Below are 16,929 nucleotides of genomic sequence, written 5' to 3'. Positions count from 1 at the left end.
TATTATGTTTATGTTGCTTTTTGTTTTGTTGTTTGATATTTTCAAATTAATTTATTTTCTATTTCGAATGAATTTATATTAGTAGAGATTTAAAAATATGTAAGTAAATCCACAAGAACAAAGTTGTTGCATTTGTATGAGAGTATTAGCAGTATAAAATAAAATAATTTTTACATATTGCATAAAGTTAATTTTTTTTTCTTTATATAATATAAACATGCTTAAAGATTTCATTAAGTAGCATTAATGGTGTAATGAAATATAGTAGGTACAATAAAACTGTCAAAATGAATATTGAAAGAAACAGATCATCTGATCCTTTTGGTTTCCTGGTGCGTATGCCATGTTTGTATTAAATTTGCTGTAGTCCGTAAAACATTGTTTTGCTTATTTATGTATTTTTTCAAATAGCTTTTTAATTATGTTCAGGATACTTTTCTTTGTTTACATTAATTAGTTAACGGTTTGAACATACCTAATTTTTATTTTGTCTCAGCATTTGATTAGCTTTCTTCAAGATAATCTTTTCTAGTTTTTTTATACTTTTCAATTCACTTAAACATGAATTATTGTAAGATTATTAATTAATATAATTTCAGTACGGTAGTAAAGTTTGAAAAATAGTAAGACTGATAACATTTTGTATTAAATATGTGACATTTATAGACGTATTTTTTAAACAGAAGAAAGCCAAAGATGCCACTCAAATCTTTCAAGTTCTGGATGATTTTCAGTGCACTGTTTGAAAACCACAACTACAAGTAACAGCTCTTTGGCACAAGAGAAACCATTCTTTATATAACTTCCTTTTCCTTTAGAACAGAATTTCCTTATTATAACTCCATGAGCGGCTTGAACAGATGTCTGAAAAGAATGCTGTTTCTTTCCAGACATGTGTTCTAATCTGGAAGTCATAATTAATATTAGCTTTCATTGCCTGTCAAATTGCAGTTATTATACACACAGTACCTTGTACTAAATAACACAGTGATGTAAGAATGCTTAGAAGTGTTTTGCTGTTCTGCCATAAAGCAATGAAATCTTTTTCTGTACCTCTTAAAAATCAAATTCCATAGATAAAACCTATGCAAATGATTTTCATCTGCATAAAAGAAGCATTATATGTAACTTTAATGTAATCACATACTCATAATAGCAAAAAGCTGGCTTTTGAGTTAACTGCAGGTATGATACAAGTTTTGGGGGAGGTGAAAGGAGGGAAGTGATCAAATAAGGCATCAGGTTGTCACCTAGTAAAAAATTATTCAACTATGTATTTAGTCTCTTGACTTTTAATATTCTTATTTCAAATAGCAAAATTATGTGTAAAATACCAATAACTTGCCATCAATGAAACTGTAACCAAGCAAAGGTTACATTTGCAATTGGAGATGATTGATTAGATTAGGTACGGTTTTTCGTGAGCCTTTGTATATACTGAAAACATACCCAGCTTGTTAATGATGACAGAGAAGCATATGTGACAGTCTGCCATAGAAACAAGATTAATAACCTGCTTTCATAGGATATTTTACAAACTTTGGTCTTAACTATAGCTGATTTGATAAACAATCAGTCCTGGCAGAATTCTTCCATGTTTGCTTCCTGTTCTTGCTCATTTTATTAGTTTAAATAGTTTTTGCTATCTAAAAGTGTTTTCTTTTCAAATTATATTTTTACTGTCATAAAAATAACTGTTTTCTGTCTCATAATTATTGTTAATACAATTTACTATTCTGTTATATTTTATGTTTACCTTTTCTTTGTCATTTAATCCAAAGGGATTGATTTTGTTGAATTTCTTAAATTTGGTAATTAGCATGCAGCTAATTTTGTATGTAAAATGTTGACTTCAACAACAAACAGGTTGGCCAGCATGTGATAGAGCAGTAGTCCTTTTGTGTATTGTGAAGAGTGGATTGAATAAGGATCTTAAATTGAGCCCTTCAGTCGTCAAGTTAATAAAATTTCTGAAAACTGGTGATTTCTCCCATCTGATCTTGATGCATTGAGATCGAACAAACTAAGAGCATGATTACTTATATGATTTATTTTCATATGTGACATGAATATGAAGAAGTTTTCTCCATATAGTCCATCATGAAAGTAAAATGATTGTGAGATATTATTATTACATAATATCAAACTGATACTTTTGGGGGAAGGTCTATAATTGATTATACATACTTGATTTGCCAAGGAATGCATAAGTAGTCTAGTGAAATTTCATAGATATATAATAAATGTATAATTTTCATCTCTTAGCTTGAAAAAAATCAATGCACTAAATTACAAAGTAGCATTGCTGAAGTACTCCTCCTCCCTCCCAAGATGAACTACAAAGAGATATCTTGCAAGAAAATCTCCCAATTTACAATTATATTTTCTTGTCATTTGAAATGTATCACAAAATAGTATGATGTTTTGATCCATGTTGTATTTGTATTATTTTTAATATATGTATAATAACAAAACAGGTTTTATAAAAAGAAAATATATTTATGTCTAGAATTTTCGTGCATTAAGCTGCTGGAAAAAATATATGTATCATATGAAGTTTGAATCATAAAAACATAATTTGAATCCCTGTCTGACAACTTAGTACAACTTTCTATGCATGATTACCACATACCTAAGTGTGTGAGGGCTATTATCAGAAATGGTACCTGTTTTCTACGTGTACAGTGATATATAGACTTATATCCTCAATGCCATTTTAACATATAAATTGCCTAGGGCCCATATTTTCACAAATTTTTATTATTTATGGGAGAGTTTTTGTAAGTAAGGATCTTGAACAGTAGTAATCCAAAATTTTGGTCAGGCCGTCATAAAAATTTTGTATCATCTTGACATCTCCAAATTTTACTGAAAATCTGTTTTTATGAATTCATATATCAGGTGCTTAAGTGAACTGAAAAAAAGAGCTGACAGTGGCAATATATAAAGACTATTTGCAAAGTTTTAAAATGATTTTACTACAGAATTTTTTTAAAAAGCAGACGTTTTAGAATAAAAATTTCTGACTATATGAAATTACATTATATGAAACAAGAAATATCATCATCTACTTTTAAATTTATTCTTTTTTCTAAATATATTTATAACTGTGTGTAAACATGCTATGGATTGAAGGATATGTTTTTTCACTTTAAGAAGAGAAATATTCCTGTTCCATAATCTAAAAACATTGTAAAATGCATAGTATTAAAATTTATAAGTACAAAATAAGCAACAATATTAATCGGAAAGAAAAAACAGTCAATCATTACTTCTAAACACCAGAAGGCATGTACTGTTTCTAGAGTCAAAAAATATATAAATGGAAATACATTGTGACCTAAGAAAGCATTAATTTACCTAAATAACTGCAACAAAAAAAGTCTATTATCAAAAACGAAGAGTAAAGAATGTATAAACCTAGGTTTGCCAATGCAAAGAAAGTTTAAATAAGGAGTTTATGATTGCTGCAGAAATATAATAGGAAGTTAAAAAGAAAAAGAGTGGGAAAAATTGTTAAAATTTACTCAGCATACTATCAAGAGGAAATTTTACATCTGATGTTTACAGAAAAATTCCATGTCTTTATCCCAATGATTCTCAAAGAGTGAACCTTCATCAAAACAACATTTAGTTGTTTAACTTCAAAAAGTACTATTGCGTTCTTTGAAAAAATAAAGTCTGATACAGGTATTGCATATATACCTATTCAACATATTTTTGCAAAACATTTATTATATAGAATTCTGCATAGAATAGATTTATGTAGGAATTAATGTGAATAAATAAATTTTAAAAAATTAAATAGTCTGTTTAAGCTTTCGCATAACGAGATAGTTTGTTAATCTTATGTAATCCCACCACTAAACGTGTTTGTTAATCTTATCTAACCCCACCACCAAACCAGACGAGAGGACTTTTGGCTCATTTAGAGTGCCGCACCAACACTATACATTTACAAACATCTATGCCTTTTCCGAGATTTCAACCCGGGCCTTTCGGAGCGGCAGTCCGCGACACTGTATATGTTGGGCGGCATTACGGAGTGACATTGTTGTTAGTTTGGTGGAAACTTGTTTTTCCTGAAAATTTTTGCACGAAGGAAAACAAAAATAAAAGAGAAAAAAGCAGGAAAGGATTGAGAACGAAGACGGGCCCAATTTTTCTATTAGTTAGTAACTGAAGATGTAAATAAACAAGATGAGCACAAAAACAAAACCTGATTTCGAGATGTAAAATTAAAAGCTACTTGAAGGAGTTCATAAATGCGTTATCCACAGCTAAGTCAAAAAAATTTTTTTGTTTTGCTTTGGGAAACCGTTAGGAATAATTCCGACTGCTAGAGAGTAGTGACTTCGAAAATGACGTTCATCATACAGTAAAGAAGTTGGTGCTTGTTACAGTTTGCAAAATCAAATAGTACTTAGTACTATTAATGAGCAGCATGAATTCAAACGAAACTCTGACGTTGATCCACTTAACACACGATTCCATTTTGTATGGCATACAGCATTTAGTGACAGAGGTTGCATCTGTTATCAAGGAAATGGAGCCTAGGGATCTGTGTAAAATTAAGTAATATGCACCTCTTCTATCTACAGCTTAAATTGTGGCGGAATCCACCGGAGTTCTAGTACTTCTTAATCTTTTAGATAAACCTTTAACTTTTGCCAAAGCCCTAAATATAAGGAAGGGCTCTGGCACTTCTTTTATGTAACTGGACCATAATTACAACAGAAAAGTCTTTTGATCTCGAAAATTTTATTTTAATAATAAATAAACCTTAAAAATCATCTCTGACTATTGAATACATGTGTATCTTTGGAAAACAAACTTGGACGAAACTTGAGACTTTAAGGGGGAAAAAGGATCCACGCACCTGTCAAAGGCATCTTCTCCAGGAAGTGCAATGAATTTATGAGAGCGGGTAAATTTTTCGTGACCGAAATTATTAGAAGTACCACCTGGTCGTATACGTACAGCGCTTGCAACTTCCTACGAAAAAAAGCACCTGAAGACTTTTTAGAACTATGAACGCAGGGGGGGGGGGCAGAAAATCATCACTCGTACATAGCATTACATTTGTTCTTAGCTATCTCTTGGATTCGGAGGGGAAAAAAAATCCCCTGTCACATTTAGCTTGACGGCAAGAATTAGCCCACCAGATGTGAATGCTGGTAATTCGGCCCGGGGCTCTAATCTCGGCGAGCAGGCTGGCTGCATGTGCGTGTTCAAACAAATTTAAAATAATGTTTTACTCGAAAGTGTTTAAAAGAATACTTTGAACAAATACTTGCGAAAGAAATGGAAAAGATGACCTACCTTTCGTGAAAAGCATTTCTGTGTAGACGAAAGCAGAAATAGATCTTGAAAAACATTCTCATCCTAGAACGATGTCAGCTCTCGGGGCGTTCCAGTATCCCCTCCCATGATTTTAGTTTAGCCCCAAATCATCCATGGGTGACATGTTCAAAATTCATAAATCCTTCTATTGGAATCTTCTTCTTTGACAAATGGCTTTAAAAATACGAAAAAGAAAAACATATAGCTCGTCTAAGGTTCGGAAATGGTAAGAGATTCTCAAAGAATATTCAGTTAAGAACATCATGGGATTGGGTAGAGAGAGAGAGACGTGTTGGATCTTCCACAGCCCGTGCTGATGGGAACGGAAACGTGGAATCCTTTCGTAGATACAATTCCATTGGAATCGCTTTCTTTCACCAATGGCTTCGAAAATACGATAAAGAAATATCCAGCTCCTCTAAGGTTCAGAAGTTGTAAGAGATTTTCAAAGAATTCCTCTGAAGAACATCATGGAATTGGGTAGAGAGAGACATGTTGCATCTTCAACAACCCGCACGGATCTGAAATGAAACGCGGAATACTTTTATAGATAAGTGAGGAATTGAAAGTGAAAGTAAAAGCCAAATAGAATTCCAAAAGGATGAGTCATGGTCTATTTTTGGAAAGGGTGAGACATCATTCCCAGACAAAAAGAGTGGGTAGTTAATTTTTATAATATTTAAAGACATTATAAATATTAACAAAAAAGTTGTTATATACATATATATCAGCTCAGAATTTTTTTCTGAGCTCTAATTGTTTCCCAGTCGACTTGATTCACAAAGCCAGACATATCCAAATTGTTTCTGTAAAGGGTTCCCATCTATTTAAACCACTCGAGTTTCGGCTTCAGAATAGTCTGTGCTGTGCATTCGAGCTGGATACACGCTTCTCCCTCATGGAGCGAGGTTTTGTGAAGGTGTGTGAACATTTTTCTCAACTGTCGGACATTATTTTTTTCCAGCCGACTCGATCGATGAGACATCACCCTATTTTTTTCAGACTGAACTTTCTGTTATCTATGGAAGTATTTCTTGTTTCGCGTTGGTTCTGTCTGTGCTGTGGACTCCCCACGTTTCCTTATTCTGGGAAGCGTCCACAGTTTTTTGCGTTTCATTTCATACCTGTCACGATTTGTTTGTTCTATTTATTTCAAATGACACCGTTGAGGTTGGAGAAAAGTTTTGTGGGTCTATTAGATGACGGCAAAGCACTCGAGGGCTATTCGCCTTAAGGGAGAAACGCCTTCGTGGAGGACTTTTTAAGGGAAACTGGCTTGTATTCACGTTACACATGGGGGAAAACCACGAAAAACGCCCATGCAGCCAGCCCGTTCGCGGGATTCAAACCTCGGACCGAACTACCAGTGTTTAGCGACATATAATCGCTCGGCCGCTGGTGTGCCCTGAGGCTGGAGAAAAGGACCCGACCCATTGTTAGGTCACTCATATTTGATTCCACAATTATGATCCATTTTATCCCTGACTGGTCTAGCCAGAGGTAGATCACACGATTTTACCTTCTTGAAAGTCATTCGTGAGTGAGAGTTCCTTCTAGAAACAATTTGGATCTGTCTTGTTTTGATCATCGAGTTCACTGGGAAAAATTCTCAAAGCTCAGGAAAAAATTTCTGAGTTACTTAAAAAAAAACCTCTTTGTTAATTTTTATAATGTCTAAGACATTATAAAAATTAACTACCTACCCTTTTTGTCTGGGAATGATGTCTCACCTTTTCTAAAAATAGACCATGACTCATTCTTGGAATTCCATTTTTTAGAAAGAGTGATACATCATTCCCAGACAAAAAGAGCAGGTAGTTAATTTTTATAATGTCTTAAGACATTATAAAAATTAACATTTTTTTTTTTTTTTTAGTATATCAACTTAGAAATTTTTTCTGAGCTCTGAGAATTTTTCCAGACGGCTCAATGAAAAACCAGAGGTGTCCAAATTGTTTCTAGTAGGAACTCTCGCTTATCTACTATTTAAACCACTCGAGTTTCTTCAAATCAGTCTGTGCTGTGTATTCTACCTGGATAGACCATGACTCATTCTTTTCTTGGAATTCTATTTTTAAAAAGGATGAGTCATGGTCTATTTTTAGAAAGGGTGAGACATCATGCCCAGACAAAAAGAGTAGGTAGTTAATTTTTATAATTAACAAAAAGGTGCTTTTTTTTTAATAATACTGACTCAGAATTTTTTTCTCCGCTCTCGGAAATTTTTCACAGCCGACTCGATCGACGAGACATCACCATTTTTTTTAAGAATAGACTTTCCATTATTTATTTAAGCATTCCGCGTTTAGCTGCAGTTCAGTCTGTGCTGTGAACCCACCTGGACACACATTTCCTTATTCTGGAAAGAATTTCTCTCAAGATAAGTTCCTTCTACGCTTTTTGCGTTTCATTTCATATCTGTGACAGTTTGTTTACCTTATTCCTTTCAATCTCTATCGTGGAGGTTGGAGACTGAGCCATCATCAGGCGCCAGTATTTTATTCAACCATCATGGTCCGTTTATCTTTATGGGTCTAGCTATACCTCTTACAGCAAAGCTAAGAATTGTTTTTTGTTTACATTTTTTCAAAGTTCGCTTTAGCTATACCACGGTGGTTTGAAAAAGAAATAGAACTCAACCTTCCCGAGTGTTCAAAAATAGGTTGATTTTAAATTAAAACCTCCAACTTGGATGATGGTTTCCTCATAACAGACAATTTTGAAATTTGTGAAGGTCCTTTCACAATGTTAAAGGAAACATTCCGAGGTGGGACAGCTTTCGAGATAGACGTCTTATCTCTTCGCTTTCCGTTTCCTTGCGTTGCTGCCACCCCCGCTACTGTACCGAATTCATCGACCTCGCCTCACGGGCTCTGAGTTGTTTTTTTCTTTGGCTTTCGCCTCGCAAAAGCGTGGCTTTAACTCCACTGCTGCACCCTTCGCTGGATAAACAGGTCGTATTTTATTCTTTCTTCTGATTTTCTTTATTCACCGTGCTGATAAGGGTACCTTCGGGTACGGCCTCTAGTTAGGCCTTTTCTCCAACTTCTTTGCCTCACATGATTAATCAATATGACACAACAAACATAACTGTAACTAATAATAACACAAACATTGAAAATTCAACTCCAAACTCAGAAAATCCTCGCATGAGACATCTCAATGATGAACCCAACGTTCTACAAATATTAAGTCACAAAATTACTTTATCCAATGACGTCGAAACTACCAGATCCTTTTTGGAAGATATCCAAGATATCCGTAACGACCCAAATGTGATTATGTACGCTAGTGATCAAAAAGAACTAAACTTTCTCCTTGTAAAAGCAATTAATCAACTGCGTAAGCAGGAAAACGAGATGGCCAATGCAAAAATAAACGAATTACAAACCTCTAACAAAAAGCTTGCTAAACAATTTGAAGAGATTAAAAACTTCTGCGACATACTTCAATCCACTAGTGGTTTCAAAGAACAAAGAAAAAAAAATTGCGCTATAGACAAACGGATTCTGACTCCGATGAGGAGCCTTCCCTCAAAACCAGCAATCGATGTAAACAATTAGAGAACCAAATAAATGACATGCATTTGGACAACGAAGATGAATCAGCCACTTAACTCACTACCACCCCAAAAGACCAACCAAACAAAAGTGACACCATTCCCGTAAATAGAAAACCAAACTCCAGCCCCAAAACAAGCAGAATTGATAAAGTGCCAATTATTGTCGTAGATGACGTACCAAAAGCGGATGAATTCTTAAAAAACTTAAACAAGCAAACCGGAAAAGAGATAACTGGCACCTTAAAAGGACGCCGCCTTGAAATACAGCCTGCAGACTCTGACTCACATCGATTCATTCGCAAAATAGTTGAAGAAACGAAGCTTAAAGCCCACACCTACTTATTGCCCGAAGATAAAGTTTTAAAAGTCATAATAAGAGGCTTACCCATCACCACAGATTCCCAAACCATCACTCAAGCATATAAACCTATTCCACCTATCTAAGCCCACCCATTACGGGTACAATAGCGCCACCGCAATTGACTTCTTCATCTCAAATAACATTACTAACAGATGCAATATCTCTGTAATTTCAGCCCTGTCTTCCGACCACAACCCCATTGTATTTGAAATCCCCATTAATAAATACCTCCCCTCACTTGACAGAAGTATAGGAGTTACAAATTGGATCAAATACTCTGAAATTCTGAATAACTCCATACAAGGTAACCCATGCATCAACAACAAAGAAGATTTAGAACACGAAGTCTCAAAATTTACCAACAGCATCAATTCTGCTTTAAAGGAAGCCACCAATACTTTTTATGTGAACAAGCCTTTCCTTCCCCTGCCTGCCGATATAAGAAATAGTATTAAAGAGAAAAACCGGATCCGTAAAAGATGGCAAGCCACCAGGGATCCACAACTCAAATACGAACTAAACTTTATGCAAAAAGAAATCAACAGAAGAATCAAGAACTTCAAAAACTAAAAATGGACCAGTTTCCTAAATAACCTAGCTATAGAGGACAATTCCCTATTTGACATTTCCCGCAAATTCAAGAAACCTTATAAACCTATTCCACCTATCTATGAACCTAGTGGAATTTCATATACAGAAGAAGATAAAGCTAAATCTTTTGCGGACTATATGGAAGATACATTCACTCTTAATCCCACTCCGTACGACAATAACCATTTTGAACGGGTCAACCAGGTGGTCAATAACTTCCTTAATACCCCTGCTCCGTACAACTTCACTTTCACTTTCCTGACTACCCCAACAATCGTTGCCAACACCATCAGTGCCTTACAAACGAAGAAAGCCCCCGGGCACGACGGCATCTCGACCAAAGCACTGAAGCATCTTCCGATCAACGCTGTTACCTGCCTAACTAAGATAATCAACAACATTATCAAATTCGCTCATTTTCCTAACTCATGGTAGCAAGCTATAATAATTGTTTTTGCTAAACCGCAACAAAATCCAACTCTCCCACAGAACTATCGCCCTATCAGTTTACTTAGCCACCTGTCTAAAGTAACTGAGAAAATCCTACTTTTCCACATCCAAAAAATTCACCCTTCCATGAATTTTCTCCCAGAAGAACAATTCGGTTTTCGTAATCATCATAGCACTTGCCACCAACTTCTTAGAGTTAGCAACATTATCACTGAAGGCTACAACTGCAAGCTTCCGACCGGTGCTATATTTCTCGATATCGCGAAAGCTTTTGACAGGGTATGGCATCGAGGCCTTATTTACAAACTAATCACTCTCAATTTTCCAGATCATTTTATTCGCTTAATAGCCTCTTTTCTCAGCAACAGAACATTCAGAATCAAAATCGGTACTGCTTACTCTACCACCAGAGTAATCAATGCTGGTGTCCCACAGGGGTCGGCACTTTCGCCGTACCTTTTTAATATTTATACACAAGATATCCCTAAAGACCCTTTTGTTCATCTTGCACTCTTTGCCGATAACACCGCCATACTTACTAAAGCCTGCACAGTTATCGCCGTAAGAAACCAACTCCAAAACTATCTCATAAAACTGGAAAAATGGCTTACCCTTTGGAGGATTAAAATTAACACTGATAAAACTAAGGCAATAATTTTCCGTAAAGGGAACATGAAATACTATCCTCCACCCCTGAAATATTTGACGAAGAAATAGACTGGATTAATGAAACCAAATACCTTGGAGTCACCCTTGATCAAAAACTTACCTTCAGAACCCATTTCCGGTCCGTAGTACAAAAATTTAAAATCCCCACAGCTACTATGCGACTTCTTCTTGGTAGAAAAAGCAACTTATCTACTACAAACAAATTAATTCTTTATCGCTCCATACTGCGCCCAGCTCTCCTGTATGCAGCACCGATCTGGGGACATGCAGCTAAAACCAATATTAAACAATTACAAATTTTACAAAATAAAATTCTACGAGAAATTATCAATGCTCCTTGGTATATTCCCAACATCTATATACACAGAGACCTTCGAATCGAGCTTACTCAAGAGTATCTTAAACGATTAGAGGTCAACTTCTTTTATTCAGTACAAACCCACAGTAATAGCCTTATTAGCACTCTCAGACACTCCCCGCGTCCCAGAGAAAAACATCGTTACCCATGTGATATCCTTCCCACATAAGAATCACAACCTTCACTGACTCATTCATGCTAAACTGACTCTGCGGTTTTACCACCCGCGGCTACATCCTATAACGACACTGAACTTGACACCCCCCTTTTTTCCGCCGCCGCTAGTGCGGACCTCACTCTCTTTCATCCGCCTCCAACACTCCTTTCACCCTTCTCTTTCTCCCCCCACCCGATCTTTATCAGAAGCCGAGTAAAAAGATGTTTCCACATCTTGACACTCGATTATTAAATACGATCTGTGTGTTAACGGAAAGGACCTCGAGTCTAACCATTTCGTTTGAGACCTATTTCAGCGACCACGAGAGGTTGGAGGAGTCTTTCATTCTTTTACGTTTCACATAAGATCCCTTAGACCTTAAGAAAAGCTATTACCATCTGTTTATCGGAATCTTCCACTCTTCTAGTCAATAGTGATCCGTTTAACGAACTCTCCCACACTACAACATCTGTTCTAACCCATGATAATAAGAATTTCATCAGCAACCGTTTATATCGAAATTTCCTGCCTCTGTACTAACCACCAATAGTTTGGATTTTATCAGCATCCGGAGATCCATTTTGAAATTGGACTAGAAGCTATTCTTAAGAATATTAGAAGAAAATCCTCTAGCTCGTCTTTCATACCTCTCTAAATCTCAAGAGTGTTGTCTATAGTGGAAACGGAAATTTATATAACGATCTGCCCCTCACACCTCAACGGTCAGCGTAAAAGAGAACCTGCAGAACGGAAAGGATTTGAGTCCAGACCGTTTCGCTTGAGACCTATTCCAGGGAGTCCAAAAAATATACAATCTGTGAGAGATTTTTCTCTGAGCTCGGAAGAAACCCAATCTCAAAAAATGTCTCTTTAGAAATAGGTTATCGAAAGAAGCATTTTGCTTTAGATTCTCGTAGCTGATCCGTGAAGGGTTTTAAGAAGACAGTTTTGAAACCACAGTGTAAAGAGGGGGCAGCAGAACAGAAGTCCTTTCACCCCATTTCAGCGACCACGAGACATTGGAAAAGATATCCAAAAGAGAGAAAACTAAACATCACACACATGTTTTAAAATAATCATGCTTTGAGGAGCGAGGAGTCCTTTCAACTCCTCTCTACATACATATACTACATATATATTCTCTACACTCATATTTAAGAGAGATCAGATCTAAAGAGTATAGTGAAACATATGAATCCATCGAGATAGTATACTGGTAGAGAGCGTATTGCAACCTTCAACCGGTTCCAACATTAGTGTCACGTGACTGCTGCGCGAATTCCGAAAGTCCGGAAATACTTTACATTGCTTTCTATGGGACGAAAGATTGCTGCTCTGCTTGGTCACATAAAATTTAAGTAAAAATAAATGGTTATTCGCTGCAGTGCCTACGGATGTAAAGAAAGTTTCGTGAAAGGAGGACTTGTAACCTTTCATAGGTAAGTTAAAGCTGCATGATTTATTATTTTATTTTCAGTATTTTTGTCATTTTACTATCTCTATTGAATTGGTTGGAAAGTTTCAGCCATATTGTATAAGAAAATTGCCGCCGTATATGACATTTTCAGCATGTATTATTAGCATCAAAATGTATTAAATACTGTGACACTATTTACTGGAATCACCCTTTACAAATAATTGAATTTTATATGTTTTTTCCGTGTATTCCGTTGAAATAGAAAGCTGCGCCAATTGGCGTTAACTTTTTTTCGCCAAGTCGTACGCGTTTTGATTTCATAAACAATTACTGCCTGCAATAAAAAAAGAAAAATGCTATTATTAGCATTAAATTATTGAGAAAAGATTGTGCGATATGTTTACTTTGTTAAAAAAAAAGCTGAAGATCTTGATTCATGCAACATTGAACATAAACAGTTAAACAGCATTATTTTAAAAATCAGATTACTTTTATAAAGCTCAATGCTTTATCATTATTTTCTATAAAATCAATTAAAATAATCTGGATTATAATTCTGTCTCATCTACGATGCTGTTAGAAATTTATCGTAATTGAAAAAATGTGATGTGAAAAACTTACCATATTTTAAATAGCATTTAAAAAAAAGGAGATTGAGAGAATTTTTAACTGTAATATCGTTTGATCCTAATAATAAATACTGAGTTGAAGTTTGTTACCGTTTGATACATATTCAATATAAAATATTTGTTATAGTTAATAAATTTAAACAAATTTAAATTTAATTTTTAACAAATACGTATAAAAGTAAAAAAGCAAATTTAAATCCTAAAAAAAGCCAAAATAGTTTTTTAAAAAAATGTGCAAACATATAAAAGATTTAATACTCGAACTAATCTATAATATCATTTAAATTCAGAAGCATAAGCAAATCAAGTGCAAAATCAATCCATTATTTGTTAAAAATTTATTAATTATTTGTTAAATTAATTAATTATTTGTTAAAATCATCATTATTTGTTAAAAATTAAATTTATATTTGTTTAAATTTAAATTTCATTCTTTGCAGCAATGGCGCAAAGAATATTTAATTAAATTTGTATTTAAATTTGATTTTTTTAATTAAATTCAATTTATTCTTATGAAACAATGTTATAGTTAATAAGATGTATTGATCCCCGCCATGACATACACATGAGTGTGGAAATCAGTAATTAAGATTGCATTATTTTGTCCCAGTAATATAATCTCAAGAAAAGAGAGTGCATTATTTTGTTCCAGTAATATAATCTCAAGAAAAGAGAGGCAATCAATGGCATAAATACATATAATACAATGTGATTTTCTTTTTCTCTTTAGGATGCAATGCATTAAAATTAAACGAGATTTTTTTACCTTCTCAAATATTATAACAGTAGTGCAATTAATTTTTTAACGTTATTCAAAATTAAAGTTTCCATCTCAATTTTTTATTATTTATTTTATATTTTCTTCCTAAAATTATTTAACCTAAACATCTTAAACAATGGTGCAAATAATTTAAAGCGATTATTAAAAATATAGATAAAATATTCAGGAAAAAAGGGGTTATGTTATATCTAAATATAATTGTAAAAAATCGAACAACCTAATTCGAGGCCGTTGTCTGCTGACTGCTAGCAGACGGAAATAAAAAGCACTACCTGCCATATCAAAAGCGGGCCAAACTGGCGATGAACAGCCTAAGCTATCACTCCCCAAGAGCGCCAAGAGCATTAGTCACGTGGTATATGTTGGAGACACCCTAGCAGACGAATTCTCTGTGGGTGAGCCGTCTACCTGTTATATGAAGTCGTTGTATGAATCACGCCCGGTATCACAATAACATTAGAAACAAAAAATTGTCTTGAAAATCTATTACATCTTACAAGGCTATACTAGACAATGTTAAAAGAATACTTTGAGTAAAATATTTGTAAAGGACTTACCTTTCATGAAAACCATGTCTATTCAGATGAAAGCATGAATAGATTTCGAAAAAGTATTCTCATCTTAAAACTCTCGGGACGGAAATGATATTTCTTTTTTGTTTTCTAATCTACAATAGACGACATTCATAAACAATTCCACTGGAAATCTCCTTCTTTGACAAAGTGCTTCGTAATACGAAAAGAAACATCCAACTCTTCTAAGATTCAGAAGTTGTAAAAAATTCCCGAAAGAATTTCCTCTTAAAAACATCATGGGTCCAGATTGTGTAGAGAGAGAGAGACATGTTACTTCTTCAAAAGCCCGCATGGATCTGAATTGAACGCGGAATATTTTTATAGATAAGCGAGGAAATGAAAGTGAAAGCAAAATTCAAATGGGAACTGAAAGTTAAAACCAAATAGAATTTTAAGAAAAGAATGAGACATGGTCTATTTTTATCTATTTTTAGAAAGGGTGAGACATCATTCCCAGACAAAAAGAGTAGGTAGTTAATTTTTATAATGTCTAAAGACATTATAAAAAATTAACAAAAGGTGGGGTTTTTTTTTTTTTTTTTTAATACAATTCAGAATTTTTTTTCTGAGCTCTAAAAATTTTTTAATTTTTTCCCAGTCGACAGCCAAGAACTTTTCCAAGCTAATACGATTTGGTTTTTACTTTCACTTTCAACTCTTTCCTATAAAAGCATTCCACGTTTCCGTTCAGAACAGTGCGGGCTGTCGAAGATGCAACATGTTTTCTTCTCTCTCTACCTAATCTGGAACCATGATGCTCTTTCTCAACAATAGGAATTCTTTAGGAATGTCTTGCAATTTCTGAACCTTACACGAGCTGAATATTTCTTTTCATATTTCTAAGCAATTTGTCAAAGAAGGAGATTTCAATGGAATTGTTTATGGATGTCACCTATTGTAGATGGGGAAACACATATCATTTGAGTCAATACTGGAACACCCCGAGAGTTTTAGGATACGCATGTTTTTCGAAATGTATTCCTGTTTTCGTCTGGATAGAAAATGGTTTTCATGAAATGTAAGTCTTTTTCAAATATTTACTCAAAATATTCTTTTAAACATTTCCGCGTAAAGTATTGTAAGATGCAAGAGACTATTGAAAATAAATGTCAGTTCCTATAGTTATTGTTATACCAGACATGATTCCTGTGTTTCACTATACGTTTTAGGTAACACCTCTCGTAAATATGACTTTTATATGTATAGTATGAAATAGGCATTGCAGAAAGAATGAAAGAGAGATTTTGTTTCCCGCCTCATTAAAAAAAATAGATTTGTGTGATTATTTTGTTTTCTCTCTCTCCTCTCAAACTAGATAGACAGAGATATTTGTCACAGCTCTCAGATTTTTTTCCAACCCACTCGATCGACAAGACATCCCCATTTTTTAAGAATGGACTGTCACTTATCTATTTAAGTTATTCGAGTTTCGTTTCAGATGAGTCCGTGCTGCGGCCTCACCTGGATACAAACTCCACCCTTCTAGAAAGAGCTTCTGCGAAGATGGGTTTCTTTCCATTTTTTGCGTCTCACAGACTAGAAATACTCCCTCAGTTTATAGGAAAATATTTCCCATTTGAAAACGTGTTACTTCTAGTTTGGATTTCATCAGCAACCGTTTATCAGGTTCTAGCGAAATTTTATCATCCATCCATTTATCAGAATTTCCCATCAGTGCTTTGGATGGATCAGGATTTTAACATAGTTCAAGAAAATCCTTCAACATTTGAAAGGAGATGCCATTATGTTATGTTTAAAGACATCTTCCAATTTTTTTTTCCCATGACGGAATCCGTCTATCACACACCTTCTTCAGAAGTGAAGTCAGTAAGAGATTTTTCATACCGGGTTTTCAATTTTCACCTCAAACCATACCGTTGACGTGTGGGAGACAGACCGTGATATAAATTTCAGTTTCCATGACAGACAACACTCTTGAGGTTAACAAATTATGAAAGACATGCCACGAGAGTCAGGGATATTTTTTAACATTATTAAGAATAGCTTTCCAGCTAAATTTCAAAATGAACACCCTT

At 34.5% G+C, this 16,929-nt stretch overlaps 1 long non-coding RNA gene across 1 annotated transcript; it reads right to left on the bottom strand.

Annotated features, from left to right (window-relative positions):
* Positions 1-2,710: 2,710 nt before the first annotated feature.
* On the bottom strand, positions 2,711-15,152 carry LOC118191639 (uncharacterized). The gene is made up of 3 exons (XR_004758633.2): positions 14,876-15,152; positions 5,323-5,864; positions 2,711-3,181 (listed from the first exon to the last, which is right to left on the bottom strand). It is a non-coding gene; the product is annotated as an uncharacterized LOC118191639 (long non-coding RNA).
* Between the last annotated feature and the right edge of the window lie 1,777 nt (positions 15,153-16,929).

Source organism: Stegodyphus dumicola, chromosome 8 (genome assembly GCF_044657685.1).
Source record: "Stegodyphus dumicola isolate Sdum_Otavi_A_Nest chromosome 8, ASM4465768v1".
NCBI lineage: Eukaryota > Metazoa > Arthropoda > Arachnida > Araneae > Eresidae > Stegodyphus > Stegodyphus dumicola.
Note: the sequence above shows the minus strand (reverse complement) of the source record. Positions and strands in the feature narration are given on the sequence as shown.